General features: G+C 35.8%; 1 pseudogene; it reads left to right on the top strand.

Annotated features, from left to right (window-relative positions):
* Positions 1 to 22,893, top strand: part of LOC122747881 — a 42,624-nt pseudogene continuing 19,731 nt past the window's right edge.

Raw genomic sequence — 22,893 nt, forward strand, 5'->3', positions numbered from 1 at the left:
ATGACAAATCCTGATGAGGTCAAAGGAAAATTTTATGAAGACCTGGAAACACTTATCATCAACATCCCAAAAGAGGGCAAGCTTATAATTCTGGGTGACTTCAATGCTAGAGTAGGCTCAGATTACCAGACATGGAAGGGTATCCTTGAGAGGAATGGAATTGGAAACAACAGCAATGGTCACTTACTACTGAAGACTTGTGCATCTCTTGACCTTCTCATCACCAATACTCTTTCCATTTACCCAAACACAACAAAACTTGGTAGATCAAACATTGGCATTTAAGAGAATATGTCATTATAAGGAAAAGAGACAGGATGTGAAAGTGACTAAGGAAATGTGTGGGGCCTAGTGCTGGACTTATCTCCTCTAGGCTAAATCTTTGCATACAACAAAATAAATAGCCAGAGGCAAAATGAACACCAGAAAACTTGATGTCAACAGATTAGAGCACTTTTCTGAGGGGGAATAGTTTGTTTTGTTTTGGTTTGGTTTTTTGTCAATTTGGAGGGAAAGTTGAGCCAATACAGGGTTGGCAACAATGGAACAGAAAAGGAGTGGACAGATTTCAGAAATTTGGTGTACAACACTGCATTTGCTCATCTGAGTCAGAACACATGCAAATATTAAGACTGGTTTGATGAAAATGATGAGGAAATTCAGAAGTTGCTAAATGTAAAATGAGAGTTCCACAAGATTTACCAGCAGGATAGTTCATCTGTGTCCAAGAGGACAGCATTTAATTCTGTCAAAAGTAAAGTACAAGTGAAGCTTAGAGAGATGCAGAATTCTTGACTCAATAAGAAGGCAGATTAAATTCAGTTTTATGCTGATAATAACAATCCAAAGCACTTTTATGATGCCTTAAAGGCTACTATGAGTCAAAAACTTAGGGTGTATCTCACTCACTCATTGTTGATGGAGCCACATTGATTAGTGACAAGGACATGATCCTGAAGAGATGGACTGAATATTTTCACAGTGTTCTCAACAGAGCATAATTAATCAATGCTGAAGCCATTAACCAATTACCGCAGGTTGAAGTCAATCCCTCTATAGACAAATTTCCAACTGAAGATGGGGTTTTGAATGCCATTAATCTCCTTTCCTGTGGCAAAGCACCTGGTGTTGATTCTATTCCAGCTGAGATTTACAAGGTAGGGTGTTCAGTGCTCATAGAAAAGTTGACAGAAATCTTTCAGCTTATATGGCAAGAAGAAATTACCCCCCAGGAGTTCAAGGATGCCTCCATTGTCCTTCTCTATAAAGGTAAAGGAAATAGATTATTCTGTGACAATCAGAGGGGTGGGGGATGGGGGTCACTCTCATATTCATTGCTGGCAAGATTCTTGCTAGAGTCCTCCTTAATAGGCTTGTCCTTCATCTAGAAGACGGTCATCTACCTGGGAGCTAGTGTAGCCTCAGAGAGGGTAATGGAACAGTTGGTGAGATGTTTGCTGCCCAAGTATTCCAAGAGAAATGCCAGGAGAACAGAGGTCTTACAAAACACTAATAGACCTTACCAAGGCTTTTGATACTGTCAATTATAAGGGATTATGGAAAATTATGTCAAAATTTGGTTGCTGAGAGAAGTTCATAAGTATTGTATGTCAATTTCATGATAGCATGCTTGCCCAGGTTCTGGATGATGGAGAATGCTCTCACACTTTTCCAGTTACCAATGGAGTGAAACAAGGCTGTGTGCTTGCTCCCATGTTTTCAGTCACGTTCTCAAATACTTTCAATGAGGACGACACAGCATCAAAGCCAATTACCTCAATGATGGTAAATTCTTCAACTTGAAAAGGCTACAAGTCAAGACTAAAGTGGAGGGAGTGTTTGTGCATGAATTTTTGTTTGCGGATGATTGTGCACTCAATGCAGCCTCTGAAGTTGAAACGCAACAAAGTATGGACAAGTTCTCTGCTGCTTTTGATAATTTGGGCCTCATAATACCAATTAATACCAAGAACACACAGGTGTTCCATCAGCCAGGACCACACCATCCAAATGTGGAACCATCACTTACAGCAAATGGAGTTTTTAATATTGTGAATAAATTCACTTACGTTGCCAGTATACTTTCCAGAAATGTACATGTTGATTATGAGGTTAATGCATGCATTACCAGAGCTAGCTCAGCATTTGGGAGGCTCCAAAGGAAAGTGTGGGAGAGAAGAGGTATTAGACTGACTGCCAAACTGAAAGTCTACAGAGCCATTGTGCTGACCTCATTGTTGTATGCCTATTAAAACTGTACAGCATACAAGTACCATGCCAAGAAACAGAATCACTTCCATTTGAATTGTCTTAAGAAGTTTCTGAAGATCACCTTGCAGCACAAGATACCAGACACTCAAACTACTGCAGAGAGCTCAACTCCATTGGACCAGCCACACTGTTCAAAAGCCAAATGTATGTTGCGTAAAAGACTATTTTGTTGAGAACTCACAGAAGGCAAGCACTCACATAGAAGAAAAAAATTATATAAGGACATTCCCAAGGTCTCTCAAGAACTTTGGAATTGATTGCATTACATGGGGGACACTGGCATAGGACCACCCAGAATGGTGTGCCCACATCAAAGGTGTTGTGCTCAATGAGCAAAATAGAATTGAAGTAGTTCAAAAGAAATACAACATGCACAAATTTAGAGAATCCAACCCAAATGTTCACGTAGATTATTTATACCTGACCTGTGGTAGAGCATTTTGAACTCTTATTGGTCTGATCAGCCACAGTGGGACACAGTTGTAACTTGACTCTAACATAGTGATGTCATTTTGCTCCTCTTCAGGAATAAAGGACAACAACTAACCCACTTCTGCCTTCTTTTCAATCAATATCCCACCCACCTTTTTTTTCCCCTTTCCCTCTTACTCCTCTATAGGTAAGATAAATGATAAATCGTCCTTTATAGGTAAGATAAAGATAAATCTTCCAACTTCAGATAATTTAAAAGATTTCAGGAAAGATCTATCTCACTTGGGGCAAAGGGAGAGTACAGCACAGCTCAGTGCACCGTGAGTAAGAACTAGAAATCTTATAAAAACAAATATTTTTTAAAAATACTACATATAACTGGAAAATAATAAAATACTTTTATGATGAAAACAAATGCCTAAAAGTCTTCTTTTTCATTGAATGTCCATTTTTACCCTGAAGAATTATACTCACTTTTGCTAGATAAGTGGTTCTTGGTTGAAATCCAAGTACCTTCCAAGCCCTCCAATCCTTTATGGAAAGTTGCTATATCTTGTGTGATCCTGACTTTTTGCTCCAGGATACTTGAATTTTTTTTTCTTGTCACTTGCAATATTTTTTTCTTGACTTGGGAGCTCTTGAATTTGGCAATAATATTCCTGGGAGTTTTCATTTTGTGATCTCTTTCAGGAGGGAGGTAATCAATGGATTCTGTCAATTTCTATTTTACTATCTGGTTGTAGAATATCAGGACAGCTTTCCTTGGTGATTTCTTGAAAGATGATGTCTAGGATTTTTTTTCGATCATGGCTTTCAGGTAGTCCAATAATTTTTATATTATCTCTCCTGGATCTATTTTCCAGCTCAGTCTTTTTGTTTTATTTGTTTGTTTGTTCATTTTTTTATTCAATGATGTATTTCACATCATCTTCTATTTTTTCATTCTGTTGGTTTTGTTTTATTGTTTCTTGATTTAGCATAAAATCACTAGCTTCCATTTGCTCAATTCCAATTTTTAAGGAATTATTTTCTTCAGAGAGTATTTTTGTTTGTTTGTTTGTTTTTGTTTTTTCCAATTTGGCCTATTCTCTTTCAGGAGGTGTTTGGTTTTTTTGTTTTTGTTTTCAGTGAATTTTTGTGCCTCTTTTTCCATTTGGCCTATCCTGCTTTTCAAGGAAATCTTCTCCTCATTGGCTTTTTGAACCTCTTTTTACCATTTGGCCTAGTCTGCGTTTAAAGTGTCATTTTCTTCAGTATTTTTTGTGTCTTCTTTACCAACTGTTGACTCTTTTTTCATGATTTTCTTGCATCACTCTCATTTCTCTTCCCAATTTTCCTCTACCTTTCTTACTTTATTTTCAAAGTCCTTTTTGAGTCTCTCCATTACCAGAGACTAACCCATATTTTTCTAGTAGGCTTCAGATTTAGGAACTTTGGCTTCGTCTTCTTATTCTGAGTGTGTGTTCCAAGCTTTCTTTTCACCATAGTAACTTTCTATTGTCAGAATTATTTTTGGTGTTGCTTACTCATTTTCTAGTCTGTTTCTTGACTTTTAACTCTTTGTTAAAGTGGGGTTCTTCTTCCAGGATGAAAGGAGCACTGTCCCAAGCTTCATGGCTTTTGTGCAGCTGTTTTCAAAGATACTTCTAGGGACCTGTAAGTTTTCACTTATTCCAAGGCGATACAAGGTAAGGAGAGGTGTGTCTACTAATCTTCTGGCCTGTGCTCTGGTCTTTGAGTAATCAGAAGTCCTCTTTTCTGTTCTTGGACTGTAGGAAGTGTCCCTGCTCCCCTGGTGCTATAAGTTCTGGTGTTCTGGTGCTCCCCACCCCCCACCCTGCAACTGCTACCCAGGACTGTGATCAAGGATTTAAGTATGGGCAAATCAACAGAATCCTGCATCAGTGCTGGCAAAGAATTTCCCTGTAATCTCTTTGTGATCAGTTGTTCCAACCATTACTATCTGTGGGTGGAGAGTTCCAGAAGCAGTTGCTTCTGCTACTGCTGATTCAGTGTGTCCCAAAGTCTGACTGCAGTTCAATCTGGATTGGCATGACTTACATTGGGCTGTACTCCATTCTCACTGTGGTACAATGGAACTTTCCTGCTGAACATCAAAGTTGTCTTCAGCTGGAAAATTATTTCACCCTGTCCTTTTGTATGTTGGGTTGTGCTACTACAGGAATTGTCTTATGCCATTATTTAAAGGTATTTGGAGGGGTTTGGGGGAGAGCTCAAGCAAGTCACTGCTTTTCCTCTGCCATCTTGGATGTGCCCTTCAGGAAATTTTTTAAGTCCCATATTTCATTGAATGTTCATCCTTTCCTCTGAAAGATTATGCTCAATTTTGTTTGGGAGTAGATTCTTAGTTGCATTCCAAGCTCCTTTACCCTCTGGAATATCAAATTTCAAGCCCTCCAATTCTTTAATGTTGAAGCTGCCAGGTCCTGTGTGATCCTGCCTGTGGTCCTTGATATTTAAAATGTTTATTTCTAGTTGCTTGCAATATTTTCTCCTTCACCTGATAATTCTGGAATTTGGCTATAATATTCCTGGGAGTTTTCATTTTGGGGGTCTCTTTCAGGAGGTAAATGGTGGATTCTTTCAATGACTATTTTTTCCTCTTCTTCTATAACATTGGGAAAGTTCTCCTTGATAATTTCCTGAACTATGTTAATATGCTATCAAGGCATTTCTTTCTTTCTTTCTTTCTTTCTTTTTTTTGATCATGGCCCTCAGGCAAATCTGAAGCCTACTAGAAAAATTCTTAAATTATCCATCCTGGATCTATTTTCCATGGCTGTTGTTTTTTCAGATGAGGTATTTTATGTTTTCTTCTTCCTTTACATATTTTGATTCTACTTTACTGCTTCCTGATTTCTCATTGAGTCATTAGCTTCCATCTGCCCAATTCTGATTTTTAAGGAATTATTTCCCCAAGTCAGCTTTCATGATGTGTTTTCCATTTGGCCAATTGTATTTTTCAAGAAGTTATTTTCTTTTCCCCAAGCCATTGACTCTCTTTGGCATAACTCATTCCACGCCGCCCCACCACCCCCACCACCCATCCAACTTTTCTTCTTCCTCTCTGTTTTGGTTTATAAAATCCTTTTTGAGTTTTTCCAAGAGTCTTTTTTGTTTTGAGAGCAATTCATCTTCCCCTTTGAGGCTTCTAATATAGACATTTTGACATTTTGGGTTTTTTTTTTTTTTTTTTGGAGTTTATGTTTTGTTCTTTCCTGTTGGCATAGTATCTATAGTGAGGGTTCTTTTCCATTTCTAAATCACATTTTGGTTAATTGCATGCCTTTTAAAGTTGAGTTCTGCTTCTGAAGTACAAGGGGGCACTGTCCCAAGCCTTTTGTGCTAGATGTCAGGGGCCTAATCACTAGCTTTCTGTTTTGAGGTCTCTGTGGCTTGAGGCTTGCTCACTGCACTGGAGTGGCCCAGCCTACTTGTTCCTGTTGTGTACCGTATACCCCAGCTGGAAGATTTTGTTCTATATTGGGCCTGAGGTCCTTATAACTGGCCTGCTGTACCACAAGCCTGCTGTGTCAAGACCAAGGAACCTCAGTGGGTGATCTATGCTGTGCTTGATTTGCCCAGACACCCTCTGCACTGTGCTGTGCTCCCCTTTTATCTGAGTGAGACAGGCCTTTATGGAAGTCCTTCTAGGTTATTTTCAGCCAGAAGATTGTTTCACTGTCTTTTTATAAGTTCTGTGGCTCTGGATTTCATTTAGTGGCTTAATTTAATGTTATTTCTGAGGGAAATTGGGAAGAGCTCAGGCAACTTCCTGACCTCTCTCTGCCATCTTGGTTCCATCTCTGGAACTCCCTCAAATGTATTTTCAGTAAAAGCTCCTGATATCTTAACTATAGAGCTCAGTTTCCTTTTGAATTATAGTTCTACAGCCATATAGTTTGTTAGGATATATTTGAGAAAACCATTATACAAAATAACTTATAGTTGATAAATAGCTAGTTGATAAAAATTACCCTGATATAATCTGAGAAGCCTGCCTCTCACCCAGAAATAGTATAGATTATCAATGACTAAATAAGCCAATAATGAGATGCTATCTAAATTATTTCTATTTCTCTTTTCATTCTTCAAAGAAGGGTCATATATGGATTTAGGCAACAAAGAATTAAGAGAGGAGGAAAAACTGCCAAACACTCTTGCAATATAAGTCTGGATCATGGGTATTCTTCTTTCTCTAGTGCCACAAAGAGGCCTCAGAAATCACCCAACCTTAAGAAGGAGAAAAAAGTAACTTCATCTATCTACTGAAGAACACGTAGTCATCATGATTGATTCAATGTAAAGGGATCATATCTTCATAAAATAGTAAGTAGATCTGGGGTTGTAAAGGACCTAGAGTTAATTTAATCTATCACTGTCATTTTACATATAAACAAATCGAAGAATCTTTATTGCATTTCAATTTTTAATTAATTTTTTTGGGGGGGGGTTGAGGCAATTGGGGTTAAGTGACTTGCCCAGGGTCACACAACTATTATGTGTCAAGTGTCTGAGGCCAGATTTGGACTCAGGTCCTCCTGAATCCAGGGCTGGTGCTACCTAGCTGCCCATCATTTCAATTTTTTAAAATATGATTCTTCAGATATCTATAGCAAGAAACCTTCAACCTCTCCCCACCTGACACTCAGATCTCTTCCTCCCATTCTTACAAATTATATCCTGTCTTCTTCAAGTGGCAGCCTAAAATATATAAGCACTGAATGACAACCACATGATTTTATGCATTTGAATTGTCATATGTAGGGGAACAGAAAAAAAAGATTAAGATGCAAGATAATGGAAAGTTGGTGTCATTCCAGATGCAACATATATATTAGGTCCAGGTTAGACATACTAGTCCAGAACATCCCAAGTAGTTCTAATTAATGTTGGGAGTGAATTCTAGGTGATTTTTAAAAATCCCATTTAAATAAGTAAAATTTCCTTTAAAGGAGTTAATTAAAATAAATGTTCAATTTAGCTCACTGAGTACCATAAAGAATATATCTGAAAGTGATTTTGAGACTCTTTCCATACTTTCTGTCTCCCTTACTTTCTATTATTTGATGTAGTACAAAAAAAATGGGCTTTCTGCATTTTCAACACATTCCAACAGTCATCTGCTACAATAATAAGAAAATCAAAATTCTTTACTCTTTATTTTTTTTACAATTCATTTGATTTTTCTGTTTTATATCACAAAGGACAAACATTAATTTTATAGTTAGCTACCAAATATTTGCAATGCCCATGAAATTGGGTGACATTTGGAAGTGATAGTTATGTATTTAAAGGTATAATCCTAAAAGAAGTTTTGCAAGGTAGTGAATAGAGAGTACTAGATTTGGAATCAGAGAAAATAGTTTCTAATTCTACCTCTGACATTACCTGCATGTCCTTGGGCAAGTCATAAAACTTAGCTAAGTATCAGTCTTCTAATCTGTAAAATGAGGAGTTTGGAGTAGATAATCTCAAAGTTTCCTCAAACTCTTATGATCTTATGTTTTTATTATGAAGCTAAATCAGGTCTTTTTTTCCCAAACTTGCTTGAGTATATTAAATTTATGAAAGCAAAGAAAAAAAATCCTTATACCTCTTGAGAAATTCTGTTGTGAAGAGGAGAATAAAGAAAAGAGTCTCAGAGCTTAATGGCCGAAATGATTTCTAAACTGCTGAGTCCAAATATTATAAATTGAAAGGACATTGATGAAATGACTGCTAATTGCATTTCGTGAACCATACCCAAACATATCATGAAAAATATCTTCTTTATTTATTTGTTATAATATCAGTTACTGAAAGCACTTATTGGATGGAAAGTATTAGATAATTGCAAATAAAACTATTTATAAAAGAATCAAAAAACAAATATCTTTGGCCTCAAAATGCTTATATTTTTACAAAAATCAATTTTATCCTACAGAAATGTATTTATTGACATCACCAATCAGTGAGAAGGAATGGAACAATCCTTTACATATGTTAATTCTACACTGACCAGTACTACTTTCTCTGTATTTTAATTATGATAATAAAATAAACATCTTATCAAATTACCTTATAGGATGGACACTTTTTGAACAGGAGCAGCTTCCCCCTTTGTCTTTGAAAGGCCAACATATCCTATAGTGCTTTGCAAAGTATAAGTGCTTAATAAATGGATGTTTAATGAATATAAGAAGGAATGAAAAAAATTTGTAAGGATTGGAAATTCCCTTAGTCACCTATATCCTTTCTGTCATTGAATTAAACCTTTCAAATCTTGTTTCATCTCTGAAACAGTGAACAGCTTTCTCCTGAACAGCAAGAATTGGATGCAGGATTTAGAATCCCCAGAGGGGTTCATCTACTTGATCAAGATGTTCTGGGTGCTTTCAGAGTACAATTTGCAGTCATACAATTCCTGCTTTTCACCTGCTTGCCCCATGAATGGATAAACTAATTTCCAACCTAATGGAAAGATTTGTGATGGCTTAAGTGTTATGCAAGGCTAATGAATTGGACCAGACTAGTTTCAAAACTCATTCCAAGAACAGAGATGGTTATGACCTAAGAATTGTTTTCATGACTACAAAAATTCTCAAAAAGGACATTTAACAGAGCTCAAAAACAAAAACCTTTTTTTGTACTACCTTGTCAGTACTTAAGGGAACAATAATTTTGATATTGAGATTGCTGTATTCTCTTCTTTTGCCCTCAGGGAATGTTTCTTTCTGCAGTGCTTTAGTGAGAAATCAAAAGCTCACTCTTTTCATGTGCATATTCAATACTATTAGGCTTAAGCTTAAATAAATAAAGTATGCTTATGTCATTGATGAGACAAATCTTACTGGGTGACTATGAAAAAAGCATATTGGACTTAGAATCAAAAACACTTGGGTTCAAATCTAACTTCAGACAATTAATAGTTTTGTACCTCTTAGCTAATCACTGAAATATGTTGTCTGAATGCATCTGCAGTACAATTCTGGTAGAAAAGAAGACAACAGAGATGATACATATCTGCTAATGTTAATTTTAAGATTTGAGTTCCATTTAACTTGCAGATCTTGGTTATTATTTGGAATGGCTACATTATTTAAGTAGATTATTATTTGGAATGGCTACATTATTTAAATAGATTGTATGTTTTTATCCTTCTATGTCTGTCCTATTATACAAAATAGTTTGATATTTTGTGATTGTTAATTCAAGTACAGTTTATTATTTGAGTCCTCCAGGATTTTTAAAGTTTTATGTTTAATATGAAAACTTGTCATCGGTACCTGAATGATTGTGTCTATTTAATGAATTTTTATTGATATTTAGGGGACTGCGATTATAGTAAAATGTTTTTTATTTCATAGGTTTAGAAGAACAGAATGTTTTTGATATATAATTCTTGACCCTTGATCCTATATTTCTCTGTATTCTTGTTTTTTTACAACCCACAGTGATACTGTGCGGTTTCTACCAATAAATTATAAAATCTAAGTTGAATAAAATATTTAGGTTCCTTAAAAGTGTCCTTTATACAGTTTTTTAATAAGTTGGCTTCATGCTGCTATTACATATCTATCTGTTTCTGTTATTATTAAGATAGTGATTCATATTCTGCCTTTAAAAATTCAGATAGAAGTGGTTCTGGAACAAATTTCTGTCCTGCTATTATTCTTTGATATTTAATGTTATGCAGGCTATTGGTTGCTCAGGTAAAATAATTGCTTTTAAAATTTAAGTATTGGGATATTTGAGGGAAAAATCCATCCTCTTCTCAATAATTCTCAGGAACTCAGCAGCAAAGTGACAAAGGCTTTATTTTCTTCTCATGAAAAGGAGGAACCCTAGTGTGCAGCTAGTGGGTGCCCAGAAAGGGGGCTCGCAGGCCCTGTTTTATACCCTAGTCCCTAACACGAATGGACCTTCCCCTTTTTCATCACTACTGGTGGGGTTACAATCTACACGCAAAAACTAGCTAATCAGAACACAGTATTTCCACCCCTCTTCCTTGTATGGGCATAATTCAGGAGTGGACTTTATACTTCCTTATATGGACAGAACTCTGGAGTGGACCTTATTGAGACCAGGGCTCCTTGAACCATGTGACCTTGTTAACCTGAGGGGGAGGAGGGGATCTGAGACCTTTGTCCTACGAACAGGTCAGGGGGAGTAACTGATTGTTATATCCACATTGAGAGGAGACAACTACCCATTTCTCACAGGATGTAAGCTTATGGTTTGAAGTATTACTAGAAATTCCTTCTGGACACTGCTGGTAGCAGGCAGAATTGTTTGGCAAATCTGTACCTTATTCTGAGTCCTCATGATTAAGATTATTTTTTTCAACTAGAATTCTATATTTTCAAAATTCTTAATCCAACATACCTTGGAAGGTATGATTATTTGATATGCATATATTTTTTTAATTTACAGAATGATGACACATCTGCATATCTGTGGAAAAATTATATCTGCAATAATACTATAATTTCAATATAGTTAATTTGTTGAATTCTCAAAGTTAGCTTGAAATGTATATTTTTAGCTCAGAATTTTTTTCAAGTTGTCTATGAAAGTGAACTTCTGATGTTCATATATATATAAATCTCATCTTTATAGGTATTTAATCAGAATCTCTCTCTCTCTCTCTCTCTCTCTCACTCTCACTCTCACTCTCTCCCTCTCCCTGAGGCAATTTGGCTTAAGTGACTTGCCCAGGGTCACTCAACTAATATGTGTATGAGTCCAAGATTTTAACTCAGGTCATACTGACTCCAGGGTTGGTACTCTAACCACTTGCCCAGGGTCACACAGCTAGTCCACCTAGCTGCCCCACTGCCCTGTATCTTACTTTTTGAAGGAAGAAGTGTTCATCTGTCTATAGATGTCAAAGAATAATGGGCCCTGAGCTTTATTATTATTTTATGAGGCTTGGACTTTATTAGGATATTTCTCAAATCAATCATGCTTCAAGTCATAGTTATAAAAGTAGCTTAAGAATGGAATTGTGCAACTGTTGTTATAAACATGTTGCTTTGAACACTGTAAAAATGAACAATTTTAAAAGACTTAGCAGTTTTCAAAAATACAAGAATCAACTATGATTACAGAACATAAATGACAAAGAACACACCTATTAATGAGACTTTCCCCCACTGAGGTCAATATAGGAATTTGCCTTGCCTAACTATGAATGTGTGTCACATAGGGATTTTGTGTTTCTTTTATTTTATTTTCTATAAGGAAAAAATAGTTTGATAAATTAAAAAAAATATTTAATTATGAAAAATGTTGTATTGAATAATATTTGTGTTCAGGATGCTGAGAAGTCTCTTAACATACACAGTAATCGCTATTTCCTTGATAAATTTATACTGAACACATTTTGCCCATCACCTCTATCTATGAGACCATTTTAACCTCTGAATACAAGCTCAAAGGCTTCAATCTCTATTTTTCATTGGTAAAAAATAGAAATTTTACTCAGTTCAAATTACATTTTGATATCAATAAAGAAAGTTACTACAAGAAGAAGAAAAAAGCAGATTACTGTGTTTTTAGTCAGACTATTATAAGGAATCAGTTGTGATTTAGGGTTTCTGTAACCCCATCTTTGTCTGGGATTGGAGGCCCCAGCGCATGCCCGTGGGTGCTGGCCTCCCACCAGACACCTGCATGCCTATATGGGCCTGGCCAAATTATAATGAGGGAAGCCTGGGCATGACAGGAAGTCCAGTGAGGACAGGTCAAGTGGTCTTTGGTGTCTGGAACTCGTCTCTGTAGAGACACTTGTTAGTTCTGTCAATCAGGGCTGCCAGCCCATTATCTTGGGGCTGTGTGTGTGGTCAGCCCTGTTTCCTGCTGGGAGAGAGAAGGGAAGAAAGGACACTTTGGTCTCTCCCAAGAGAGGGAGGAAGACACTGGTGTGGCGGACCTGTGGTCCTGACCAGGGAGCGCTGGGCAGCTGGTTCTCTTTGGAACAACTGCTGATTCTGGGTGGTGGTGAGTTTGCAGGTTGTATTTTTTCCTTCTCCTATTCCCTTTTTCATTGTCTCTAGCTTTATTAAACCCACTTGTGTTTTAAATTTGTTCCCATTAATAAACCCTGTTTTGTTTATTGAAAAGAGGCTGTTAATCTCCTTTCTTACCCCAATATTATAAAGAGCTGCCCAATTAAGTCTCCCCATACTAATTTTGGCCCTTACACTATTTAATAGTCAATAAACATTTGTTAAGTACTTACTATGTGGCAGGTATTGGGCTAAGTACTAGGAATAAATACGCACAAACACACACACACACACACACACACACAAACACGACAATCCCTACCCTCATGGAGTTTACAATCAAATGAGGGTAAAACAAAAAAAAACAAAAGGAAGGTAAAAATCAGGATGAGGGGGTGAGGAAAACGTACTGGAGGAGATGTGGGAGAAGTCAGAGAAATTCCAAAGTAGTGCAGCTAGTTGAGAAATGAGATGTGAGCTAAGTTCTCTCCTTAAATCCAAGATCTCTCCTTACTATCCAAGGAGGAAAGCAGAAGGTGGTGACGAGGTAGAGTACCAAGACTGATGAGGTTATCCTAGTAGTGAAATTCCTCAGGCATGGTGTATAAGTCAGTCAGAGATGTCTCAAAGTAGTTCAGCCAGGTGAGAAATGAGATGTCTGAGACAAGCTCTTTTCTGCCAGATACAGCAGAAATGACATAATGTGACTGTAAGAATAAGGAACTATAGTTGTTTTTTCTTTAAGCAAAAATAGCAAAATAATATGCTAAAAGATTTCTGTAGAAAAAGTACTTCAAACATTGTATGGATGGACATAGATGTAGATAGATACACAAATGTCTATCAATCCATCATCATCATCATCATTATCTATCACAGTATTCCAAATCACAGCTGATCCTAAGAGCAATAAAACTCAAGAGGCTATGGTAATAATTTCATGGAAGTATTTCACTCAGATGCCCAATACAAGAAGCATCAATATAAATGATCCCACATAGATGAAAAGGAAAAAAGAAAAGAATTAAATCATAGGGTAAGAATTCCATAAATCCAGCAGTTATTTTATCTTTCAGATAAGCCAGATAGAATTCCCTTTAAGGATTTCAGGGGTTCTATATGAATATGCTGGAACTTTCAAAATGACAGAATCTGTTCTGGATTTCTAATTTCCATATCTATTATCAATATCAATGTCTTGTCCCTCCTTGCCTAACCTCTCTCTCTCTCTCTCTCTCTCTCTCTCTCTCTCTCTCTCTCTCTCTCTCTCTCTCACACACACACACACACACACACCATACCACACACCACTCATATTCCTATCTGCACTCATCCTATAAGACTTTTGACTCAACTTATTTTGTAAAAAATTTGGACATTTAATAAATTAAATTTAGAATAGATAATAATTTCTTGAAAAGTAAGCAGAAGTATAATGAATGTAAAGTGTGTCCATGAATTATGTCACATTTTATATCTATTGTTCTCATAATGATTGTTTTGGTCACATATTTTAAACAAACCTCTACGGAGCTATCAAATGCTATTGTGTTTATATTCTATATGTCTCTTATATTTTTGCAGCACATATATAAGCCATCATATGGATCTGAGTCAAAAGCTTCATTACAATGGAAAAAAATGAAAGCACTGTAACAAATCTATTAGTAGTTTTAGTTAGATAATTCAATATGTTCCAAATTAATATGAGTTTCTATTCATGTGCTTAGGACTTTAAGTCGTATTCTTACTTCTCTTCAGGCAAAATATTAATTTCTTATAAGTAATAAATGCCTGAGTGACATAAACTCTGAATGCTATGTACAAAATATATATGCATATAAATCTCTAGATTTCATAAGGTTCCTGTAGTCCCCATCCTGTGTAGATATTTGATATCATGTCTTAAGAAAATACAGTTCAGGCATTTATCTGAGATTATACTTAGTGTCTGCAGTAGTATTGTTATCATTTTTTTCTAATGAAATAGTTATGGTATTAGACTGAAAATAGGTTTTGCTTTTCACATATATATTACTAAATAATATACAAAACAAGAAATAATTATGAACAAGAACATTTTTATGTAGGATTCCCCAAAATATTAGTGACTTTTTAAGCTATTAAAACAAAGGCTATTGGGGCACTCTGTACTTAAACTCATTCAGGTGACTTAGAAAATGGTTTTAGTCATGCACATAATTAGGCTAAGCAGAAAAACATGCTTCAAATATTTTAATGTATAAATACAGTCTGCAAGGCTTTTGTAAAGCCTAAATACTTTTCAAAGACATTTGACTGATATGGGATTTTTAAAAATAACAGTTGCATGCATAGTTGAAAAAAAGTTTGAAAAATTCATGGTACATAAAAGAGGATGGGATTTCAAGCAAGCGTGGGGCCTTTGTGGGATGAACATTCTCATATCTTATTTCTGAAAATCTTAACAAAAAACATAAATGTCAGTACACAACCTTTAAAAAAAAACACATACCATATTTGCCACTAAAATGATATCCAAAACCCTTTACTAAATAGATCCATTCCAATTCATTCCAGGTCTATCACATGCAACTGTATTAAGGAATGTCCATAAAATCATTATTTACATACATCTATCTAAACTCATTTTTTGAAACTTAGGTCAAACTAAGCAACAGGGTGCTCAAAAAGTATTAATTCATGATGTATATGATGCCCAATCATTACAGACCAAACACTCAGAATGTATCAAGAATAAGAACTATGATACAGGAGGAGGAGGAAGAAGAAAAAAGGAGAACAGAAAGAAGAGAGATAAATGATTACCATTAAAATAAAGTACTTGGGGGCAGCTAGGTGGCGCAGTGGATAAAGCACTGGCCTTGGATTCAGGAGGACCTGAGTTCAAATCCGGCCTCAGACACTTGACACTTAACTAGCTGTGTGACCCTGGGCAAGTTACTTAACCCTCACTGCCCTGCAAAAAAATAAAATAAAATAAAAATAAAGTACTTGGGAGTTAAGCTACTAAATCATACATGACACATATGTACAAATACAAAATACTCTTTTCAAAAACAAAGAAAACCCACCATTCAGCTATGTTCAGTCTTTGAAATTTGTCAGAATAAATGTAATAAAAATATAATACTAAGGGCAGCTAGGTGGTGCAGTGACTAGAGCACTGGCCCTGGAGTCAGGAGTACCTGAGTTCAAATCTGCCCTCAGACACTTAACACTTACCAGCTATATGACCCTGGGGGCAAGTCACTTAACCCCAATTGCCTCACTAAACAATAATAATAATAATATATTATTATTATTAAATTATAAATTTAGTGCTATGTCAAACTACCAAAGAATTACTTTATAGGATAACAAAGTTGTAAGAAACATCAGTTGATCGGCTAAAATTTAGTAACATCCAGAAAAATGATAGAAGATAACCCATATTTTACAACTATCAAAATAAGTTATTATTAAGCAACACTGATCAAAATACTTAAAATGTTTTAAAATGGAAATGCATAGAAATGAAACAGGATAGAGAAATTCATATGAATGTAACAGGATAGATAAATAGAATCTAGAAATTAATGACCCCATATTTCCTTTATTTTGATATATAAAAGAATGTAAAGTACTAGAGGGAAATCTCCCTATTCAGCAAGAACTGCTAGGAAAGTAATTTAGCACTTTTTGCAAAGAAATTTAGCAGCAACTAAATTTGGGGGTTTTCTTATACTATATACACCAGACAAAGTAAATGTCAAATTGATATGTGACCAAAATAAAAATTTTGTATAATTATTATAAAATAAGAGATATATTTATCAAATATTTTAAAAGCAAAATCAGTAGCTAAATAATATATGGAAGTTTACGTATGTCCAAAACTAAAGATAAAAAAAATCTCAATGATGGTATAACTTAAAAAAATATATGTTTCTACAGATAAAATAAATACAATTAGAATAAGAGAAATTGTTGATTTGGAAAATGAATTTGTATATAAAATACTACCATATAAAATAAAAGGAATAATTAACACTAATTTTAAATCAAAAAGAAACAAACCAAAAATAATTCTTGTAATATTGTATGGCTCTGAGCTAAGAAATTCTATTCTTCAGACAATTAAGTTGAAGAATACCCAGAGAGCAAATAATTGAATATTATTAAAGAGTAATTGTGTAGTATGAGCATTGTCATCAGAGGAATGTATTACTAGAAAAGGAGATGGACTAGACAATTCTGAAAAGTAAGGAACCATTGATGGCAGTGTAAAAATGAGACTCACTCCAAAACTTTCTCCTCCATCTTAAGTTGCAAGCAAACATTATACATAAAGATAGATTTGTAACTTTAACAACATTGGTAAACAATCCATTCAGGGAGACCTCACCCTTTCCATACCTCATCCAAACTCATACTATTCCAGGTTTTTTTCCCTTTCCTTTTTTTGGAATAAAACAAGCACTTGCATAACATAATATAATAAAAAAGGTGATTGCTCATGAAACTAGAAATCTATTATGTACAACTTGCAATTGTTTTAAAATATTTAATAGTTAATATTTAAATTTATTTTTCCTTCTTTCCCCCTACCCTAGAGATGGGTACCATTAGACACAAATAACTATGGATGGATGTACGCACGTATGTACGTATGCATGTATGTGTATATATGTGTGTGTGTTTCTATGTGTATATGTGTATAAATATTTTAAACATACTTCTATTTTTCATTTCTTTCTCTTTATACAGATAGAAACTTGCTTCATATATATTTCATAAGTAATTTGGGTTTTTATAATCATCAAAATGACTTACTTGCTCAGTTGTTCTTAAAACAATATTGCTGGGGTGGAGCCAAGATGGCAGAGAGGAATCAGCAAGCTGCCTGAGTTCTCCTTCTGTTCCCTCAAAAAGAACATTAAATCAAGCCTCTGGATGGATTCTGAAACTACAGAACCTGCAAAGAGACAGAGAGACACAGTCTTCCAACCAGAGATAATTTAGAAGACTTCAGGAAAAGGTCGGTCTGACTCAGGCAAAAGGGAGGCGCAGTGCAGGATAGCAGCCCACCACTGAGGGGATCCAGGCAAGTCAGCAGGAAGCTGTGGGCCACAGCTGAACAACTGAGGGCCCTGGACCCTGGCTCAAAAATTTGGTGGCCTAGTAAGACAGTGGAAAAACCTACCTGCACCAGCCAAGAGGGCAAGGGCCACAAACAGGACAGGCGCGACAAGGACAACTGATGGAGCGCGCTCAGACAGGAAGTTCAGGGGGGCGAACTGCACACACTATAAAGGCCTCAGAGTAAAAAGCTGGTCACACAGCACCTATACCCCTGCACAAGAAGCCCAAAACAGGGACCCTGGTGCCCCCAGAGCAGACCTCAACTTAAAAAATAAATAAATAAGCTGCAATAATGAGTAAGAAGCAAAAAAGAGCCCTCTCCATTGAGAGCTTCTGTATTAATAGGGAAGAAGCAAACACAAACTCAGATGAGGACAATACCTTCAAATTGCCTACATGTGAAGCCTCAAGAGGGAAGGTGAATTGGTCTCAAGAACAAAAAGCCTTCCTTGGAAGAGCTCAAAAAGGACTTTAAAAATCAATTGAGTGCGGTAGAAGAAAAAAATGGGGAGAGAAATGAAAGCAAAACAAGAAAACTATGAAAAAAGAATCAGCAGCTTGGAACAGGAAGCACAAAGATTGACTACGGAAAACAATTCCTTAAAAAATTCATCTGGCCAAATGGAAAAAAAGGTGCATAATCTCATTGAAGAAAACAATGCCTTAAAAAATTCATCTGGCCAAATGGAAAAAAAAAGTGCATAATCTCATTGAAGAAAACAATGCCTTAAAAAATTCATTTGGCCAAATGGAAAAAAAGGTGCATAATCTCACTGAAGAAGACAATGCCTTAAAAAATTCATTTGGCCATATGGAAAAAAAAGGTGCATAATCTCATTGAAGAAAACAATGCTTTAAAAATTAAAATTGGACAGTTGGAAGATAAGGAATCCATGAGACACCAGGAATTAGTCAAGCAGAATCAAAAGAATGGAAAAATAGAAGAAAATTTGAAATACCTCATTGGAAAGACAACTGATCTGGAAAACAGATCGAGGAGAGACAATTTGAGAATCATTGGACTGCCTGAAAGCCATGACCAGAAAAAGAATCTAGACACCATATTCCAGGAAATTATTAAGGAGAACTGCCCTGATATCATAGAATCAGAGGATAAAGTCATCATTGAAAGAATCCACCGATCACCTCCTGAAAGAGACCCCAAAAGGAAAACTCTAGATATTACTCTTTTCACATGAATGTGACTGTAAAATACTTATTTTACTCATACTCAACATGTGTACCTCAATTGCCTTTTGGGTTGCATATAATTAAGTTTAGTTCTTTAAAAAGAATGTCAGTAATTAGCCAAGTCGATTCTGTCTATTTTTATAACATAAAACCTTTCTGAATGGTGAAAAAAAGATCCCATACATGCTATGCTTTAAAGTTTACAAAGAATTTTTCCTTGCAAACCTTTATGTGAGGAAGACAGTGAAATTATGGCTTAATAAATGGATGAACTACAGTTCAGAAAGTTTTAGAGATTTGCACAAGGACACACACTGTGGCACAGTGGATAGAGTGTCAGGCCTACAATCAGGAACACTCATCTTCCTGAGTTCAAATCTGGCCTAACAGACTTACTAGGTTGTTTGTTTGTTTGTTTTACCTAGGACAAGATACATAACCTTGTTTAACTTAGTTTCTTCATCTACAAAATAAACTGGAGAAGGAAATGGCACACCACTCCAGAATCTTTGCTGAGAAATCCCCAAAGGGAGTCACAAAGAGTTGGACACAATTGAAATGACTAAATAACATACATGTAAGACAACAAAGGCCCTGGGACCTGAACCATGGTTTTCTGGATGCAAGAGCATTTTTTCTTTTCATTGTACCTAATTACCTCCATTGCTATGGTCAAATAAGCAAATATATCCCGTCTTATACCAGTCCAAGGGATGGCATTGAGCTCACTTCTATCCATGATGACTCAAGAGTTTCTGCTTTTGATGAAATCTTCTCTAATCAGTTTCTGAAGGCAGAAAAACTGATGTTTCAGGGATTGGTGAGCCAGAACTCAGTAACAATGCCAATGAACTGTTCCCCTCTTTAGGTATCTTTGTAGTTAGAATACCAGTGGGCACACCTACATATATATAAAGGAATCAAAAAAAAAACCCACCAAAAAAATTTTTTTTGAGTAGCTCCTGTGTTCTAGGTATTATGATCAGTGCTCAAGATACAAATGCAAAAATCATTCTCTGTCCTGAAGTAGTTTATATTGTGTTGTGGGGAAAAGCAATGTAGATCACATATATGTATGTATATAACTTTTCTTCATCTATCTATCTATCTATCTCATCTATCTATCCATCCCCCTATTTAGCATCTTTCTATAATATTTACATTTAATGTACACATAAGATTTATATTTACTATACACATTTTCACTAAATGTACGCATAAAATGTATATACTTACATAGATGACAACTCATATGAGAACTAAATCCATATTACAATTTTTTTTTCAAAGTTCTTTGTAGGGGGCAGTTAGGTAGCATAGTGGATAAAGCACAGGCCTTACATTCAGGAGGACCTGAGTTCAAATCCAGCCTCAGCCACTTGACACTAGCTGTGTGACCCTGGGCAAGTCACTTAACCATCATTGCTGTGCAAAAAGCAAAAACAAAACAAAATTTTTTTGTAGATGAAAAAATCCCAATCACTTCAATATAACCAGTAATATGAACTTAGTGCCCAAAAGAGCACACTGGAAGTTAGGAAAGGGCTACATCAGTCTCTTTATAACACATGTTAAGGGTTAAAATTCTAGCTAGTCTGTCTAAAATATCTAATGAGTGGTCGCCAATAAATTATAAGCTTCAGCAAGAGTTAGACTTTTAAGCATTTATTAAGGAGAATAAGAATTTGATAAAGAGAGAGAGAAAGGCCTAGATTTCTATCTATTAAAGGGAGAGCACATTTTTAGCTCCCTTCTCTGCCAGCGTCCCCAGGAAAGAGCCGAGACTGAGCGCCAGTCTCTTCCTTCCTCCTCCCACTAGCCCGCGTCACTTCCTGACTCCTGGTCTTGCCCTCAAAGACCTTCGCTTCATGGGCAGAACTCTTCTACAGTAAGTATCCAGCAGGTGGCATCATTCCAATCGTTACACACAGAAAGAGCAAACATTGACATAATACATACTTTGCAGCTATACTCTCAATTTCAGGTACAGACTTTTCATGAACTCCCTCTATAAAAAGTATGAGGTTCTCAACTGTTCATTTTTGTTGTTGTTTTGGGTGTTTGGGTTTTTTTTTTTGCTTGTTTATTTGTTTGTTTTTGTTTAATCCTAGATGGACCACTGCCTCAAGCTTATTTATTTCCAGAAGACTCTTTGGGTATAGGCAGGAATAACTAAAATATTAGTGCGAAACTCAGTGAATCATTGTCACTTTTACATGCTTGCATTAAACTACATTTGAGATTCAGTTCCTAGGCTATTCACTTGTCCATGGGGGGAATAAAAAGGGTTAATGTGTTTCATTATCATTCTTAGACATATAGAAACCCACATAGTGCACATGAGAAATGACTGCCATTATTTAAATAATTGAGCTTTAAGACATCTGGTAAGATTCCAGGATGGTGCCTCATTTACTGTATGTGAATAAATGATCTGTGAATTTAACAAGCTTGTGCCAATATAGACACTTAATGCTGTTCTATTTTAATGGTCAGATTCTGATTAGTGGGAACTTAAGCATTTTTATTGGGTGATAACAGGTTTTGTAATTAAAATGCATGTTTTCCATTTAATACTTATGTAGCCATGTTTGAGTTGCATAACCTATCTATTCCTCTGTTTCCTCACTTGTAAAACGATGGACCGGACTAGAAGTTCTCCAAGATTGCTTCAGTGTTTCACTTCAAAGGGAATATGGAATCAGGACAACATTAATTCAAGGCCTCAAACACTTATTACCTTGTGTGGCACTGGCCAAGTTACTTCATCTCTCTCCTCCTCAGTTTACTAACCTGTAAAACTAAGATATTCAAAGAACCCATCTCCCAGGGATATTATCTGGATAAAATGAGATATTTGCAAAGCATTTTGCATAGTTTGCACACAGTATAAATGCTAGGTATTATTCTTACTCTTACTTTTATTCTTTGTTTTTTTAATTAATAAAGTATTTCTTTTTTTTTTCCGTTACATGTAAAGATAGTTCTCAACCTTTGTTTATACAAGCTTTACAATTTCAGATTTTTCTCCCTCCCTCCCCTCCCTCCCCCCTCCCCTAGACAGCAGGTAATCCAATATAGGTTTTATATATATATATATATATATATATATATAAAAATTTTATATATATATATACACATACATATATATACACACATATATATACATATACACATATTATAACATTAATCCTATTTCTGCATTAGTCATGTTTTAAGAGAAAAAAAATCAGAGCAATGATGGAAAACCTCAAAATAGAAAAAAAACAACAGCATCAAAAACAAAAGAAATAGTATGGTTCATTCAGCATCTATACTCCACAGTTCTTTTTTTTTTTTTTCCTGGATTTGGAGATCCTCTTCCATCACGAATTCCCTGGAACTCTTCTGTGCCATTGCATTGGTGAGAAGAATATAGTCCATCACAGTAGATCAACACTCAATGTTGATGTTACTGTGTACAATGTTCTTCTAGTTCTGCTCATCACACTCATCATCAGCCCACGGAAGACACTCCCGGTTTCTCTGAACTCCTCCTGCTCATCATTTCTTACAGCACAATAGTATTCCATAGTATTCATATACCACAACTTGTCCAGCCATTCCCCAATTGATGGGCACCCCCTCAATTTCCAATTCTTTGCCACCACGTAAAGAGCAGCTATAAATATTTTTGTACATGTGGGTCCCTCTCCCCCTTCCATGATTTCTTTGGGCAAAAGACCAAAAGTGGGATTGCTGGGTCAAAGGGTATGCACAGCTTTATCGCCCTTTGGGCATAATTCCAAATTGCTCTCCAGAATGGTTGGATCAGTTCACAGCTCCGCCAACAATGGATTAGTGTTCCAATTTTCCCACAGAT

The sequence above is a fragment of the Dromiciops gliroides genome, chromosome 3 (assembly GCF_019393635.1).
Source record: "Dromiciops gliroides isolate mDroGli1 chromosome 3, mDroGli1.pri, whole genome shotgun sequence".
Lineage (NCBI taxonomy): Eukaryota > Metazoa > Chordata > Mammalia > Microbiotheria > Microbiotheriidae > Dromiciops > Dromiciops gliroides.